The sequence below is a fragment of the Monopterus albus genome, unplaced genomic scaffold, assembly GCF_001952655.1.
Source record: "Monopterus albus unplaced genomic scaffold, M_albus_1.0 scaffold77.1, whole genome shotgun sequence".
Classification (NCBI taxonomy): Eukaryota; Metazoa; Chordata; class Actinopteri; order Synbranchiformes; family Synbranchidae; genus Monopterus; species Monopterus albus.
Window position 1 is genome coordinate 1,169,940 of NW_018127957.1, and position 16,517 is coordinate 1,186,456.

Sequence of the window (16,517 nt, forward strand, 5' to 3'; positions counted from 1 at the left end):
GGCTCCTTCAGTCGGCAGCGCGGTGCAGCAGACCGCGCTGTGCGCCTCGTGTGTAGCAAACCAGCCTCCATTCAAAAAAAATCTGGCACTTCAGTGTTTATTAATTCGTTTGCAAGCGCGCATGCTCGTTGAGGACATGACTTAAGACGTTTTATAACAGGTTTTTTTGTAAATAGGCTACACCATCCCCCCACTATCACTTCTATTTTCCCGGTTTTACATTTAGTCCAGACCCCACTGTCCACTTATAGGTTGTGAGAACCAGTGCTAAGGGTCCACATTTACTGAATTTATGAATGCCGACCGTACACCTTTTCATTCGATATTTAGAAAGCATAAATATTCATAATGTATGATGTGTGCATCTTGACGTGAAGCACATTATGTGTAAAATGTGTGATTCGTTATTTGGCGTCGCCGTTTGCTCCATGCAACAGAAAACGAAACCCAGTCGACTCCAGCACTGCCTACATAATGTCTTCCTGCTGCTCCGATGTTTCTGCATAACATGCTTGCAAAGAATCCAGCATGACATCATGCGTGAGAAACGGTCCCGTTCAGGGCGGACTGTTGTAACGACAGGATCAAATGGGAACATTACATAATCCTAACTGAGTTTAGACTGATGGTTTGATTTGGATGGCAGTGTGGTGGCCAAGTGGATAAAGCTTTAACGTCCCATGTTACCGTTTGGGGGTGTGATGTTGCTGTCCTGGTTGAAATATCAACAATTATGGGTGAGAATGTAGGCTAACTATAAGGATGAGCACAGTACCTGAACAGATCAACTCCACCTGAAACATTCCTCATTGCAGTGAAGCCTGCTGGATGAGAGGGCATCTGAGAACGGCTGTGGAATGCAACATTGCTCTGCTGCAAAAACACTTGCTACAACATTTTTCATTCCCTCCCTTATATGTGACTGGTTTATTACAAGATTTAGGTAGAATAAGTAAATTCTCCAAAGGCGCGCAACATTTCTGGGCTCAGTTATGGAGCAGTGACTGCTGACTGTCTGGGTATTTTATCATTATAAGTTGTCTGTTATCCTGCTGCCGGTTTGGGAGGGAGGGAGATCTGGTGCTGAATAGGGCTGGAATCATGATGGTTTTCATCACTGATTAATGTATTTATCTGTAAATTGCCAAAAAAAAGTCTAACCCATCACCAGTTCCCAGAGCTAAAGGGCTCCTCTTGAAATTTCTTGTTGTTTGACTAACAACCCAAATATATTCAGTTTGTGTCCAACATAAAAAAGCAGCAAATTCTTAGCTGGGACCAGTGTGTATCTTACAGGAAGTAGTAATGCATAAGGAATGCAAGCAAAGGCACATAATTACTTAGGCCTGAGCGAAGTGTATCATTACTGTTTACAGTCGTCTCATGTTTGCAGTATGAAGTGCTCTCATCCTTTACCTACAGAATCCGAGACTGCCTTGTTGTGTGTCATGTTGTCCTGCTGTGTCACTCCACAGCGAAGATGTTAAGAGTTTTATCATTCTTTTGTCAGACCCTGTCCTCGACAGTCTTCTTTCCTCAGTGTCCCTGTGGAAAGGCCAGTGCCTGTGACTCTGGTTGTTTATCATTTTTCTTTGCCAGAGTTGTCCTTCACCTCAGGAAGGATGTGAAGGGGACATAACAATCCACTACTCTGTTCTAACAGTCAGGTGTGATGCTGTGTGCCTATATCAGTCACTCCCCCACATGTTGAACAGGGTTGGTGCAGGGAAACACTGACCTCATGTACCTGTCAGAAGCATACAATGTGCTCCTTATGTCATAAATCTGTCAGTTGTTCCATGAATAAAGACCTATTTAAAGGGGCACATTGTACAATGTCCTCTGTGGCTTGAAGGGAGCTTCCCAGAATCTGAAGAAACAATGCTGATAATGTCATCAGGGTTATCACAACTCGGGTCTGGGGACTGCTTTTTGGTTGTTTTTCATTTTCTAGGTGTGGGAATTGCAGGATCCAGTATACTAGGGGTCAAATACAGTCAGTCAGATACAGTTTCTGTTGTATCATATAGGAAACTTCTTTGTTTAATGCAACCCATGTAAGTCCCTTATTTTAAAAAGTGCAATACTACACTGTGGACCATTTAAAGTGGTGCTTTGCAACTTTGAACTTTAACTTTGAAATCCATTTTGTTGCTCAGCATTCACTGATTTTAGAACCTAAACAGTTAATTGTTTAGGCAGCTGTTTTGTTAATCAAGTTAATCATTTGAATATTTTTTCAAAAACAGCCAAAATTCTCTGTCACCTTCTCAAATGTGTATATTAGTTTTTTTTCTAAAACCTGATAGTATACAGAATAGTATACCTTGGCTTTTGGCTAATTGATGGAATTTGAACACTTTGGACTCCAGGCACATTATAAAGCAAAATAATTGATAATAATTAGTTGCAAGACTTTGACTGACCTTTTTTGAGTGCAGACAGTCACTGCTGACCATTTCTTGAACTGATGTGAAACTAGCTAGTCTACTTGTATTTCAGAATTTTCCAAGCTGTACAATAACATGATCCTCGTATCAAGATTGATTAAAGACAGACACCCTATTTAGCTAGCAAAATATCAGCACGCAAGAGCCGGTACCAAGATCAGCATGTAGCTAAGAAAGTGCAGTTTTGTACAGGGCCCCTGGGAGTTTGTACTGGAGTTTTTGTGCCGACAAGTGTTTAATGCACAGCACAAAATCCTAATTTTTCTGCTTGAATGTGAACACACCTGTAGTAATGTGTTGGTAATGAACAACTGAATCTCGACAAACTAATCTTGTAAGAGTGTGTGTATATATACACATCGGCCTGTACAATTGTATGCACTTCACTGCAACACTTCCCTTTTAACATCTGTGTTTATGAAGCTCAAAATGATTGTGTTTGGTTGAAATTGTCATAAATTTACAAATTCAATTGTGTTTATTATTGAGGTCATATTTAAAGATTATGTTGTACTGGACTCCATTATATTCAGAGGTGTTCCTAATATTCTGACTGTCATGTATGTAGCTGGGGAGGACAAAAACAGACACACCTCTATATATAATGGAGTCCAGCTTAAAGAGGCCATGACACGCTTTTCCTTGTTATTTGACTTATCTATAATGTTACAATGGTGAAATTATCATCTTAGACTTGACCTGAAATTCAAAAAATGAGGATGTATACGTATGTTCTAGTACTTCTGTACTGAAGCAACTCGATTTATACAAGTCGCACAAACCCTCGCTTGCAAGAGGTATTTAAAGGATTTCCTTGAACGGGCATACTCTCCAGGCAGTTGCACGTCAATGTGAGCTTGCCTCACATCCATTAGTATCTTTGTAAAAGTGGAATTTTTTGTGACTGTGTGCAGTTTTGGATAAGGATAATCACAATCACCTTTATTTTGCCAAGTATGCTACACACACACACAAGGAATTTGTTTCCGGTACAGATGTGGGTATATTTTTCCTCCTGCTGCTGAACTGTGACCAGAGGATGTGGGGGGAAAAAATACATGACCTGAGGTATACTGCACGTCCGGGAATGTTCATGTACAGGGGCTTGTTTAACCTGACCGGGTCTAACCTACAAGTAGCTGGCCAGTGAAGCACCCTGGGGTGGTAAATGATCAGCCCATCAATGCTCAGTTCCTGTTTATACCTATTTATTTTGACTGCTTGAGGCCAGTGTGTCTGCCACATGTGAAGTGATGCAGGTTAGTGAGAAGACTGATTCATGATGATGATGACGATGATGGTAATAATAATAATATTCACCTTTATTAATATAACACTTTACAACTCCTAGGGGGGCACAAAGTGCTGTACAAAAGAGCTGGAGTAGCCAGTGAAACACAATAGAAAGAAAAATAGTAACAAGTATCAGAATAAAACACAAACATCCTTATAACAGAATATACATAGCATTACACAAAAAGCGGTCTCTTTGGGCAAATAAAAGCAATTTAAACATCGAACGCCTGTTTGAAAAAGTGAGTCTTTAAAACTGATTTAAAAGTCACTAGCTCAGTTACACATCGTAGCTCTTGGGGTAAAGAGTTCCAGAGTCTGGAGCCATACACAGCGAAAGAACAGTCACCCCACTTCTTATAACATGGCCGTGGGACCACCAGGGCCAAGTGCCCTCAGGATCGCAGAGCTCTGCGTGGAGCATAAATGGACAACAGGTCAGAAAGGTACAACGGAGCGAGATTGTGGATGGCCTTAAAAATAAATAGCAACACCTTGAACTTCATTCTCCACTGTACTGGAAGCCAGTGTAGTGAACGGAGAACAGGGGTAATGTGGCCATATTTGTGGGTGTTGGAGAGCAGCCAAGCCACAACATTTTGGACAAGTTGCAGTTTCCGAAACAGGCTGGGACATGCCAGCATAGAGGGCATTGCAGTAATCTAGACATGACATGATAAAAGCATGAATAGCTTTTTCTAAATTCGGACAGGATAAAAAAAGGCTTAACCTTCGCTAAAAGCCTTAAGTGAAAGAAGCTGGTCTTAACTATGGCCCTGAACTGCTTATGAAAGTTAAAGCCGTTATCGAATATTACTCCAAGATTTTTAACTACTGCAAACATGATCTTTGAGTGGGAGGGCTGAGACATCTAAACTGGGTGTAATTGCAGTTGAATCATGGCTAATGAACACATATTCAGTTTTACTTTAGTTTAAATGGAGAAAGTTCTGAGCTAACCGTTTCTTAATATCTCAAATGCAATTATATAATGGGGCAAGTGCATTCGAGTCGGATTGTAGCAGTGGCATGTAAATCTGAATATCATCAGCATGAAAATGAACATTGTGGCTTGATATAATTGAGGCAAGAGGCAGCATATATAAGGAAAAGAGTAATGGAGCCAGGATCGAGCCTTGCGATGATGTTATTGTCGATGCTACGCTCCCTGTTGGAATTAATTTTACTGCTTTTGGGAATGTATGTGGTCATCTGTAACATGAGGGATTTGTGGGGGAAGATGCAGTGATCACCGGTTGGTTTTACCGATGTTGGAGCTACCTGAAAGGGAGTGATGTTTCCGTTACTCAGTGGGACTTAATGGTAAGTTTAAAAAAAAAAAAGAAGAAAAATACGTTGCCTATTTTATTCAGATAGTGTTTGAGGTACTGTCATTGTCAAAAATGTTGCTTATTTGTCAATGGTTTTTTTTATGCGTTGTCCTGGCCTCCTGTTATCTGGAAAAGTGTTACCCTATCGAGATGCTTCCCATGGCCAAAACTCGGTTTCATGTAGCGCCCCCTTCCCAGTGGTTTTGGTCAGGATAATGTTAGGATTCAGGTTGGGGAAAACATCTTGACGGAGAAACGGATTTCGACACAACTGTGGCTGCAGGAGTTGTGCGCATTCATGAACTGTCCTCTCGTTTTCAGGAGGAGGCTTTCGGGTGTTATCATTCTGAAATAATTACAGACAATTTGTAATTATAATCTAATCTAGAGGTACCTAAGGTTAAACATTAAATGGCTGGAAATGAGCATGCTTTAACAAACACAGATGTTAAGGCGGAGGTGTTGCATGAAAGTGCATACAAGTGTACCTAATAAAGTGGCGTGTGTGTGTGTGTGTGTGTGTGTGTGTGTGTGTGTGTGTGTGTGTGTGTGTGTACACACACACACACACAATCGTATAAATGGAATTTGAGCAAAAAAGCGATTTTGCAGTTCTTTGCTTTGGGAAATGGTGGAAATGGATGACTTGCCAAGAGAGCAAATTACCTGGAATTGTGAACATGATTAGCCAAAAGAACTAATCTTTTATGTGAATGGATCTGAAAGAGCCAGCTCCATGAAGCAGATGACTTTTACCATCACTAGCTTATTTGCCCCCTTTCCCACAAGACAAGGAAGTAAGTGTTTAATTAGAAAAGCTCTCATCAGCGGGATATACTGTAGTCATTGTTTTATATTAGGAAGTGGTTTAAAGTGTCAAACTGAAACTTTTATAAAGAATATTGTTGACGGGAGCTGTAATGCATTTTGTCAGCACTTTTCTCCTCAAGAACATACTAAGCTCCTGACAGGTCTCCAGTGTGTCAACCATAAACAAGCCATCAACATCACTATTAGTTTGTTATAGATCCCTGTAGGTTAGAATTACTCCTAATCAGTTTCATGTTTGTTCCTGTATCCAGCTTACGGACAAAGATTGAAACAAACAAACCCTGTCACCAAACAAATTAAACTCTGGACCCCAGAGGCTGAAGGCACCCTGCAGGACTGTTTCGCCCAGACAGACTGGGATGTGTTTAAAGCTGCAGCCACCTCAGAGGACTTTTCTGTCAGCGTAGGACTATGCTGAGTATGTGACCAGATACATTAGTACCAGTACTGACAACATTGTGCCCACCATACAAGTCAGGAGGTTCCCCAACCAGAAGCCCTGGATAAACAGTCAGGTACGCTACATGCTGTGTGCTCACTCTCATGCATTCAGATCAGGCAATGAGACAGAGTACAAAGCTACAAAGTACAGACTGAGGAAAGCCATCACAGCGGCCAAGAGGCAGTACAGAGAGAAGCTGAATGGCTTCTATTCTACTGCTGACTCCGGACGGATGTGGCAAGGCCTGCAGCACATCACAGACTACAGGACCACCACCAGCATCATCAGCTCCACTGACAGCCTGCTGGATGACCTCAACAACTTCTACACCTGCTTTGAGACTTCCAGCCACAGCACAGAGAGGAGGCACATACACACCGAGACCAAGCAGCCCCCCAACTCTCCTCCACTAACTGTCTCACCAGGCCAGTTACGCACAGTTCTGAGGAAGATCAACCCCCGCAAAGCGGTAGAACCGGACAACGTCCCTGGGAGGGCTATCAGGTCCAGCGAGCTGGCTGATGTTCTCACCACCATCTTCAACCTCTCCCTCAGCCAGAGCATCGTTCCCACCTGCTTTAAGACCACAACCATCGTCCCCCTTCCTGAAGGATGGAAGAAAATCAGAAGGCTTAGCGAGTGAACAGAGAAACCAAAGTAAAGAATAAAAAGCAAAGACATAAAGGAGCTGGAGATGAAAGAGAAGCTGGTTAATTTGTGACCTCAGTGACCTTGTTTGTTGCAGTGGCTAACAACTGATGCCTTTTCACAACTTTCTCTCCCATTAGCCCTTTAATAAGAAAGAGTCCATCACCCATGTCACCTGAGGGCTGATGCCACTTCCACATCCATCATCTCACAGCAAAAGGTGACCTGTGTTATCCATGCAGGTAGCCATCTCTAATAACACTGGCTGCTTCGAGACAGCTGCACCAAATGCCATGGTAACATTTCATTTTAACTCACTAACTGGCAAATGTTTACATACTGAATCAAATTTTAATGATAAAATTCTGACATTTTGTTGTCATAAATCAAAGCTGAGACTGCCTCAGAAAGAGTAACAGAAAAAAAAATCAACAGTTCCTTTCTAAATGTGTTGTTGCTAAGTGCAGATGCTTATGTTAGAGACTCAAAGAGAACTTTCTGCAAACTGTCTGACCAAACAAGTGATGTTTTTTTTTAATTTTATTACAGATACCAATGTGGTTTTCAACCTCTTAATATTTTTACATAAACCGTGATGAAATATGTATAACACAAAAGCACTGTTTGTGATGTTTTAGTATCTTCGAGACTCATTGTTCTGGTTTAGTGTTTCTGTTGAATCTCCCCATCTTGTCTCCAGCAGCAGCAGCAGCAGCACATCTGTTTTCCTTTTAAAAACTGATAAATCCACCTGTCTAAAACACTAAACATCAGACAGACACATACAGAGATGGCAAGCATGCATTAGTATTGGATGTAAGTTAGTGAGGCAGACCTGGCAGCTGTGTCAAGAAACAGCAAGTTTGGCAACTAAAGGGACAGTGGTGGGTAGAGACCAAAAACAGAGCGATAAGGTGAATGAATATTGGCCTCCAAATGAACACATGTGTTACTATGTGTGTGTGTGAGCATTTACAGACATATTCTCTATAACATTTAATAATGCATACACTATTTATGCAGTTTCCCCAGAATTAGCAACAGAACAAAAATTAGTAAACATGCTGCTCCCATGCAGCATACATTCTCTGTTTATATTCTTATATATTTTTATTATATTGCTGCATTTGCTGCTTAAAGTGCCTTAGATTTTGTGTTACTTATTTATCTACTTTATATTTCATTTGTATTTTGTGGCATTCATGTGGACGGCAAAGTAAGAATTTCATTGTACAGGGAAACACGTTTCCTAACTGTGCATATGACAAATAAACACTTTGAACTTTGGATGCTGAAGTGAAAGCATAATGACTTTACTGTGGGACTGATAGGCTCAGAGTCCAAATGGTAAATGTGTTTTCCCCTGGAGCCATAATGGCGAGTGTGCTTTCTTGATACTGGACTGGAGTAGCCAGGCTCAAAAAAAAAAGTCTGAGTACCCGACACAAATAGTGATGCATTACGAACTGGCATACTCCCATTTTTGTTACAGCCCTGTCAACGGTCTCTGTTCAGTGAAGGGCAATAGAGCCGGTGAGGACAACACTGATATTCATACAGCTCATTGTTACAAGAGTCACCAGCGAGCGCCTCATCTCTCAAGCTGTTGGTCATTATGGTGTCCTTGGTAGCAGGTAGAAGGTGATGTTACTTGCATCTCTGGAGTGTCACTGATGTTGTACATATCGCTCCTCTAGGCACTTTGCAGTGGGAGAAAATGCCAAGCAAATATAGAATCGGAACGTTATTGAAACATAAGGTGAACTGTGCTCCAAGTGAGGGAGTGGAAATTTATTTACTCGAAGGAAATGTGTAACTGTCCTTCATAACGTGGACCCTTTTGAGGAAAAAGACAAATGTATGGATTACTGAAAATGCTCTAGCAAAAAGGGCTTTAGTTCATTCAAGTATTAATCATGTTAACCTTAGGGCTGGGTGTAGTTGAAGGTTGGCACACACTAAAAGATAATTAGGCCAATTTTATCTGATTTGCCCCTCCAGACAGTTATTGGCCCACATGATCCTGTAGTGGGAGGAGTTTACAGACATGATCTTAATGCTCCTGACTAGCTCAGTTTGTCCTATTTAAAATCATAATAATCAAATCTGTTTGACATTTACTGCGATGGGCTGGTGACCTGTCCAGGGTGTACCCCGCCTTTCGCCCGCAGCTGGCTGGGATTGGCTCCAGCCCCCCGTGACCCCGTTTGGGACTAAGCAGTTTAGAAAATGGATGGATGTTTGACATTTACGATTTGAAATCCTGTAAAGTGAAAAGAACAGCGATGGGAGTATTGAGCAATAGCCAATGAGAATGAGCTGATGGACAGCGTCACCAACCATATTTTGGCTGTTAACTGCAAGGATCTTAGCCGAGCTCACCTCCAGTTCTCTCTGTAGGGTATACATTCCATGTTGTTCATGCTTCTCCATCCTTGATCTCTCCCAAACTCTGTGTATTTGTCTTCTCTTTTTTTTTTGTGGCTGTTTTTCAGTGCAAATTGCACTGCATATAAACAGTGCCAACTGCTGGCTGCTGTCCATGTTTGTTTTGGTACAAATACACGTAAGACTTTGAGACTTACCACCGTGTCTTCTGGCCCAAACTGATGTGTAACTGTATTGTTTTGACCAACCAGGTGAAATATTCAGTTTACTAACATACAATTCATCCATCCGTTATCTATACTGCTGATCCTATCAAGGGTCACGGGGGCTGGAGCCAATTCCAGCTGACATTGGGCGAGAGGCGAGGTCCACCCTGGTCAGGTCTATCACAGGGCTGACACTTGGAGACTGACAAGCACTCACTCCTACACACAATGTAGAATCGCCAGTAAACCTAAGTGACATGTCTGTGGGAGGAAGCTGGAGTACCCAGAGAGAAGCCCCACAGGAACAGACAGGGGAGAATGTGCAAACCCCACCCAGTGATGCTAGCCGGGGCTCAAACCTGGCACCTTCTTGCTGAGAGGCGAAAGCACCGACCACTGCCCCACCATGCTGCCACTAACATAAAATAAAATGAAAATATTCACATTTGAAACTCTGGAAACAAGGATTTTTGGGGGACTTTGGATTAACAAAATAACATCAGTGGTTAACTGACCATCAGATTTGTTGCCAAATCATTTTCTGTTTGTGGACTCATCAGTTAAACTGGTCATTTCAGCTATTCTCCATGTAAAGAATTATGTACTGGTTGCAGTACATAATGCTGAACTTGCATTATACTGGAACAAATTTCTTTCCAGTGCAATATATCATCGAACTGGATGTCCTTGCCTCAAATGTTTTTAACTCTGACTGTAGCGGTAATAAATCATAGATACCTTGTGTTTATGATTTAAGATGTGTCAGGTAACCAGGACTCAGGTGCGAGTTAGGATGCATATGCACACACACACACGCAAAGGGTGACCACATAGCAGCTAGTCATGCAGTGGGGACCCTAGGGTGGCACTGGCCATGAATCGAGAGGACTTCCTTTAGCTGTCGAGGCACAAGCTTTAATGGCCAACTACCTTAAGCAAACGGGTTCCCCCACACATCGACTCATCCCTGTTAATGAAAGAATGCATCTGCGTGTGTGCATGTATTTGCCTAAGCATGTGCTTGTGCACAGGAAAATGCATTGGCAGAAAAGCTTGCACATGTTTTGTGAACACTGTATGCTCAGCTCTTAAGTGTTTACTAGGCATGGGCAATGATTTTCTTTGAATATTCACATGGTCATTAAATAAAAAAATCAAATATTTATGCAACTGTGGTTTTGTTTTTAGAAACATGGACAGATCTTACAACTGAATCGTATGTGACAGTCACCTGCCATTATATAAGCAAGTGGAAAATACAGTGCTGTTCTTCAGACTAAAGCAATGCCAGAGCAACATGCTGCTAAAAACCTTGTGAATGTGCTGTCTGCTGCCACGGAACACTGGGGACTTGGAGTCTCAGCATGTGCACGTGACAATGTCTGCAATATGGAGCTAGCCAACACGGAGCGGGACTCTCAGCAATGTAAGGGGACGTGTCTGTGATCTTCAAATACTTGTCTAATAATTCCCTAGTGTTTACATGCAGTATCGGAATTGGAGCATGTGTGTGCTCGCTGTGAGGTGTTAGGCCGTTGGCCCGAGCTGCAGCCCTTCTGGTGAAAAGGTTGGATGCCGTCAGTGACCCTGGTGGTGGGCATATGGACCCAGCTTGGGTTGCTCTGTGAGGTGGAGGAGGCCCTGCTTTTTGTGACCCCATGGAGAAAGCAGCCTGTCAGCTCCACTTCTCATTCGCAAATTACCTAGTAGATACTGTACACATGTATAAGCTACCCACGTTCATGTCTAGTGCTGTCCCTGCTCATATAACTCAAGCAATATTATGATTGTATATGGTTGTCATTGTTACAGACTCCACTGAAATGAGCATGAGTTTTATTACTGTCAATGTATATTAATTGTTTCAATACTTTATTATGTCAAGAGAACTAATGCTCCTCCAAACGGATTATATTCAGTGGTCATATTTTATCTTAATTAAAACAAATATCAGTAAATTTCTGAAATATAGTGAGAATATTAGGTAGACGTCATTGTCAGGAATTTTACAAGTTGAAATCTGTGGTGTACATTGGGTTTATCGGAGCCTTTTCACAGAAAACTGCTGAACGCTGCTGCTGGAAACAACTAGTGAGAGTGAAGCAAAACGGTAACCTCAAAGGTGCTAAATGGAATAGGGTTGGTAAGAATTCTGACACATTAAACCTAGTCATTTCATCCACTGTTTATATAAAAATACCAGTTACAGCAGCTGTAACATAGTGTGCAGCGCTGTGTAGAATGTATATACAAAGTGTTTTCAGGAGCAAGGAAACTGACCGAAGTTTATCACAGTGATGTTCATACCACATCCTTTTGGCATCAGTGGTGATCAAGGTTGTGTTTTCTGTGAGTAGAGAGAGGACTATGTGGTACCAGGCCTCTGGCTTTTCTGTTGTATAACAGCAGTTGTCTGTTTTTCTGGATTTGTCCGTGATTGTCCCGTGATGGAGAATGCAGCACTGGCGCTGGTTTCACAGAGCCGCGGCTGACTCAGCTGGTACCTACAGGTAGACCTCAGTTTCCTGTGGCATCTACATCTCAATTACTGCTTTGCATTGTGAGTGTTTGTCAAAATATTAGTGCTGCCCACAGTAACAATAAGCTCTCCCTGTCTCTCTTTGACAGGCTGCCTCATCCCTGTCTGTTGATTCTCTGTTGGTGAAATAAGATAACATGCAGAGTCATGCAGATTGGTTTGCATCCAAAGTCCAGCTCAAGGGGCAGGGGGTGGGGCTCATTGTATTTTTATTTATTTATTTTGCTTTAAATACAGTATAAGCAGGCTGGGATGTACATTTGTACTGTCTATACTGCTTAACTCAGGTGCACAGCGCAGATGCATCAGACCCGACAGTGTTTAGTATTGATCCATCTGAGTTGCATCACATCATGCAGAGTTCCTGCCTGCTCCACACATTCAGGCTCCTTTAAAGAGTTTGCATGTGGTTGTTATCAGCTATTCACAGGTTTCCATTAGCTTCCTGGTCTAGCTTTTCTCCCTGGCTCACGCACTCTCACTGCTCCGATACTAGTATTGATTTGGTTTGAAATATTTTTGTGGCATCTCACCCTCAGTCACTCTCTTCTTATTAAATTAAATCACTCTCATTTGCAGCTTATTTTGAATTATAGAACAGAACTATCACTAGGGCTGGGCATAGAATGTCAGTGCTTCTTTTTATATGGGCCAAAATATGTATCAAAAACAGTAAAATCGTTTTTGTTTGGCCAGTTCCTAATTTTAATTATAATTGTTCTTTTAAGTGTCTTCATCAGCAGATGGAGTTTGCTCAGTTGTGGTGGAGATGGCTCTGTTGACACTCTGCAGCTTTCCCGCCCCTGTTTGCTACAAATGAAGCATGAAAGTTGTTTCTTGACATTGGAAACAGTTTGACAGAACAATCCCAAATCAAGGTACACATGCTGGCTTTTTCCAGAGTGCTCCACTTAGGGTTTGTTTGCTGACTTTGGAAAAACCGGCTGCCTTAAAGTGCATCCACAACGATTCTGAGGACCAGGCTGCTCGCTGCAACTCAGGTGGCAGCACAGGCACCAGACACAAGTGGAATAACATCAATGAGGGATGGGACATCGAAATTCAATATATCACTATAAAGAAACATCACAATATGTATTGTTTTGTCCAGCAATATGTAGTCATGGCCAAAAATATCAACACCCCTGCATTTCTGTCAGATAATGCACCACTTCTCCCAAAAACTGGTGCAATCACAAATTTTTTGCTATTCTCATGTTTGTTTATTTATTTTTTTTGTTTGCACTGGAACAACACAAAAGATCAGAGAAAAAAGCCAAATCTGATAAATTCCACACAGAGCTCCACAAATGGACTGGACAGAATGATTAACCCCTTTAAAAATTGTATTTCCAGCCTGTGATGCTCTTTTAATTTGTAGTGAAACTCACCTGTAGCAACCAACAGGTGATGGTAACATGGAAATCACACTGGTAACCAGTTAAAACTGAGAAAAGTTGACTCAACCTTTGTGTGGTGTGGACCACACTGAGCATGGAGATAAGAAAGAAGAGCAAAGTTGTCTGAGGATGTGAGAACCACATAGTGGAAAAGCCTGGACAGTCTCAAGGCTCCAAGTCCATGTCCAGAGATCTGGCTGTTCCTGTGTCCACTGTGCACAACGCTGTCGAGATGTTTACAGTCCATGGTGCTGTACCTGATCTCCCTGGACGTGGACGAAAGAGACAAATAGATGAGATTGCGTGTGTGCTACCAAATATTAAGTAGAGGGCGTGGAAAGGATCAGATTTGGCTTTTTTCAAAGGTTTTCGTTGTTCCAATGCAAACAAAAGAAATTAAGACGAGAATACTAAAGAAATTTCTGGGAGAAGTGGTGAGTTATATGAGAAAAATGCAGGGGTGTAAATATTTTTGGCCTTGAGTCAAAAAAACTGAGGTTTCAGCATTAGTATTGACAGAATTTGAATGGTTCTTAGACATAGGTGTCTCAGGAGGTAGAGCGGGTCGTTTCCTAACCAGAGGATTCGCGGTTCGATTCCCGGCTTGTCCAGTCAACATGTCGAAGTGTCCTTGAGCAAGACACTGAACCCCCAGTTGCTCCCGGTGATGACACCGGTGTGTGAATGTGTGAGCGTTATGGAGTGCAAATGGGTGAATGGCCAAATAGTGTGAAAGCCCTTTGGGTGTGCTGTAAAGCATAGAAAGGTGCTATACAAGTAAAATTTAATAGAACAGCCAGCACTAGAAAAACAAAACTCCTCTGATGTCATCAGGTGTAATGTTTGAGCTTCTGAGCTTTGGAGAAAACGTTGGTGGGGATTTCCTGCTACAGAGCTAATTTGATTGCTTTTGAATGAATCACATGTACATCTCAAAGATGAATGCTGTTAGGTAGATGTAGTCCTCTTTTGTTAGGGAGTATGAATCTTTGTTTGCTTATCCCACAGTTGTTTGAGTACAGAACTATTGATAGTCTTTAGAGATGTTGGCCATTTGTTTGCTTGCAGGCCTAGCCTTTAGCAGTATGCTTTTGTCATCCTAATGGTGAAATGTGGGTGCAAACAGTGTCAGTTTCAGTCTTACCAAATCCCACACTCACACCCTGAAACTAAAAAAGGCCTACAGACACAGCCTAACTTAGATGTGGTGACAAATTTAGCAATCGGCTGGTCATCTTTCCTATATTTAGCATTTCCTCTCGTTTACTTTTCACTTGCATAGTGCTTCCCATTCTATGGTTCTTTGTGCCTCTTTCCTTGTTCCTGATTTGGTTTGCTGCTGCTTTAAATATACAGTTTCCCCACTCTTCTGTGAATGAACCTGTTGTCAGCGAGTCTGCTTGTAAATATCGATGTAACAGTGTCTTTATTTATAGTTTAATTAGCTATGGTTTATCTATAGGATGCATATAGAAGTTAGTGGAGTTTAAAAAGCAGACAAGGAATCTCCAACATTTTTATGAACATTGTCAAACAGAAATTCTGTCTAACTTGTGTCATTATTTGGAAATCGCAAGTACAATATGTTGCTAGTTATGGAAATCCTTTTCTCTGTTTTTAAAATGTAAAGCCATTAAATACTCTTTGGGTTTGTATCACCCTGTATTGCTGTTCAAGGAACTGCAGCATCATCAGCCAGTGTCTGACTGCCTGGAAGCAGGGTTTTTCCCTGGCTCAAAACGAGGCTTTGGTGGTGCACCACATGTGCAGATCAGTACATGGAGCATGGTTAACTGAAGCTGTTAAGGGATTAGTTAGCCCTTTGGTGGTCCATGGACTTAGCACTTCTTCAGTGCACATCAGCTTCCTGTAACTTCTGACGTGGCTGAGCAAGCATTAATAACAACCTGCATAACGTTCAGTGTCCAGTTTACCAGCTCAGCTAAAGTTTGAAAACATTATAATTGCATTACAAATCTCATTTGTGATGTATCTGACATTGATGCGATGTGCTTAAAAGTATAACTCAGGGATTCCAACTGTTGATTGCTATAAGCAAATGTTAGCTATTTGCCGTATTGTCGTGAAGTCATTAAACCTTGAGTCCGTATCACCAACGGATAGTGCAAGTTCCCATTGCCCGAGTCATCGTGGTCTACATTAAACACAACTGACTCAACTCTCAGCATTTTACAGTAGCCAAACAAATGCATCATAAGCACAGAGACACACTACTCAGAAATGAACAGTGTGAATTTCTTTTTGGTAGGTGGTGTGTACACTTCAATGGAAATGTACCAGATACAGCACAATGCTGGCGAACAGGTCTCAATATTAATATCTTATGCAAAATTATTATGGCCTATTACAAAAGTCTGCGTGAGTCCTTGTCTCTGTCTTCTGAATCTGAATGCAATTTGTCATCAGTGTTCACATCCGAGTTGAGTCCTGAAAATCAGGACTTGAGCCCGAGTTCTGGATCTGAGTACTACTACTGGCTGTTTGTCAGTGTTTGAATATTTGATATGGTGCTGGTGATTTCCAATAAGACAATTTGTTAGGATTGCTCGACACAACTGTGAGCGAGCAGAGAATTAACAGACCCAGGCGGCTGGCTTCGGTGCAAGTAGTGAATTTATTTAACAGTGCTAACAGAGGTGCACATAAATATATACAAAATGGAAGGCAGGAAATCACCGGGTGTTGACCAACAGAAGTGGAGGGGTTAATGTCCGTGGAGTGATGTTAGACCAGGCTGCGGGGGGTAGGAGGCACTCCTGGGCTGGGCAAGGTGGAGATCCGGTAGAGTGAGGAGGTAACAGTTCAATGAATGTGGAGACTGTGCATCGACCTGTGATGGTGGTTGGTGGAGCTGAAGATGCCAAGGTCCAGAGGAGAGGTCCAGGTAAGAAAAAGGAGACGCTAGGAATTAATAACATACGTGGAATCAGGAGAATAAGCACAACACATAAATACAAGGGAGGCTGAC

At 41.9% G+C, this 16,517-nt stretch overlaps 1 protein-coding gene across 4 annotated transcripts in view; it reads left to right on the forward strand.

Moving 5' to 3' along the window:
- hivep3a (HIVEP zinc finger 3a) overlaps window positions 1-16,517 on the forward strand; it is a 57,940-nt gene that overhangs the window by 1,423 nt on the left and 40,000 nt on the right. The window lies entirely within an intron of this gene.